Source organism: Melanaphis sacchari, unplaced genomic scaffold, assembly GCF_002803265.2.
Source record: "Melanaphis sacchari strain LSU unplaced genomic scaffold, SCAv2.0 Contig23_pilon_pilon, whole genome shotgun sequence".
NCBI lineage: Eukaryota > Metazoa > Arthropoda > Insecta > Hemiptera > Aphididae > Melanaphis > Melanaphis sacchari.
The window spans coordinates 3235544-3238043 of record NW_020271114.1 but is presented as its reverse complement, the minus strand read 5'-3'; the positions used below and the strand labels follow the sequence as shown (position 1 = coordinate 3238043).

Below are 2500 nucleotides of genomic sequence, written 5' to 3'. Positions count from 1 at the left end.
ACCAAAAAGTTTAAACTAAGATTAAAAATCCATAGCTTAAACTAAAAATTTAAAAAACTATTCAAGTTTCAAAGTTTAAAGTTAGAACATCAATAATATAGAGTTGGATTATTTTCAATATTTTAATTTTTAAATAAAATATATGAATTGAAAATACTTGTACTCAACTTAAAAATTTAAGTATTGAAAATATCCAATGCTAATCTTCAACTTAAATAATAAGTAAATCCACTTTAATATTAAAACTAATCATAAGGTAACATGTAACACATAGGTTCTACAGAACGCAAATTTGCTGTTGTATATATATAAGACAAATACAACACATGCAGGTGAGAAATCCTGATAAAATATCTATACTTTATACTAATAATAAAAATTCATAAGAATGGTTTTACAAGAAAATAAAATAAGTGTATTAGATCTGGTATTTATTATACTTAGACCATTTATACAAATTATATATTGATAGATTATTAATTATTAAAACATGTTGGCAACCAAACCCTAATATCTTCCAAGTTTATGATCGTTGATAAAGTGACTAGATATTTATCCTGTTTTGTAAAAGCTGGAGAGATGAGCATGCTTAGTGAATCGCCCATATATTTATGGTAATTATTAAGTATAAATTAATATCAAAAGATTTTTATTTATACTAGAGTAATACATTTAAATTAATTCAAGTATATATAATATAAATATATACACGCGCGCGCGGGCGTGTGTGTGTGTGTGTGTGTGTGTGTGATTATTAGTTTATTATTATTATTATTATTATTATTATTATTATTATTATTATTATTATTGTCTGTATTATTGTCTGTGTGTGTATTATTATGCCAATATTTGTGTGTCTGTGTGTGTGTATTGTCTGTGTGTCTGTGTCTGTGATATTTGTGTATGTATTGTAATGCAATGATATATTATTATTATTGATATTATTATTATTATTATTATTGATTGACTATTGTAGTATGTAGAATTAGTGATATTATTATTATTGTTATTATTATTATTGATTATTATTATTATTATTATTATTACATTTATTATATTTATGATATTATTATTATGACAAGATATTATATTATTATTATTATTATTATTATTATTATTATTATTATTATTATTATTGGATAGATAGATATATTTCTTTGTATTATAATGTTTGATGATTGATTGATAAGTATTATTCTGTTGTGTCTGTGTGTCTTGTGTCTGTTAATGCAAGTATGAGTATGTCTATATTGATATGATATATGATAATTAGCATAGTATTAATGTGTGTCTGTGTCTGTATTCTGTTTGTCTGTGTGTACTGTGTCTGTGTATTGATACTGATGATGATCACTTGTGAGTTAAGTTGATGAATATTAAATAATTGAGAACTTATATTTGATAATTTCTTAATAATATTTAATATACATGAAAACCAAGTACTGGACAGATTATGGAAACCAATTGAGTCATAATAATGTATATTTTAAATTGATAGCGATTTTGTTTTGTAACTTTAAATATTTTTATTACAACTAACAAACTATATATTACTATACTAATTATATCAAATTTAGTGAGTTGAACAGAAAACAAATAGAATAATAAATAATTTACAAACCATGTTTTGACCCAAAAAGATTTAAATAATATTAATGATTTTGTAAAATAATATTAATATATCAATTTATTTAAATTTCATCTTATTAATATTAAATATATAATTCTACAGTTAATTATTAGATTTTAAAACAATTTCATTAATTTTGTTATTAGATTAAAAGTAAATAACAATTTATTGATATAGTGCTGTATATTTATGTAAATAAACAAACTAACTCAACATATATTTTTAATATATTCATTTTTGTTATTATTACCAAATTTATTTTAACGTTTTATTTTCACAAATATTAAATATTAGATTTATTATTAATTAACTAATCAAAACAATTATAAGATTTAAATAAATTGAATACAGTTGATTTTATATATGAAATTAACTTATGTTAACAACTGACATTCTTCCATCTAAAATTAAAAGTTTAGAATTTATAACTGATATTTATTTAATAGGTGATGTTACTAATATTGATATTAAGTATTATATAGATCATGGCCGTCTATGTGGAATTCCATAACTTCTTTATATTTGAGTAAATTAAACATAATGTTTAGCTAAAAGTAATGCTTTTAACATTTAACTTTTGTTATAAAAATGAAAAACTTAAAATTAATAAATTTTGTTTTTGAGTCAAAACAAAGTTAAATTTATACTTGGTAGAGTTCAGTGTTATTTAATTACAACGTCTAAAACAGTATAGAGTGCTGTATTATTATTAGGTTTAATTATTATTTATTGTAAGAAAGTTCATTTTAATTCGTTTAATTTCATGACATATCATCCATCTCAATTCTTCTAATTACCTGAAGCTTAACAATGGTCTTCTCTGCATTTGACAGTTGGACCATTACCGACTGTGTGGTACCTTATCACTGC

At 21.5% G+C, this 2500-nt stretch overlaps 1 protein-coding gene across 1 annotated transcript in view; it reads right to left on the bottom strand.

Moving 5' to 3' along the window:
• LOC112594811 (histone-lysine N-methyltransferase 2C-like) overlaps nt 1-2500 on the bottom strand; it is a 30396-nt gene that overhangs the window by 10401 nt on the left and 17495 nt on the right. The window lies entirely within an intron of this gene.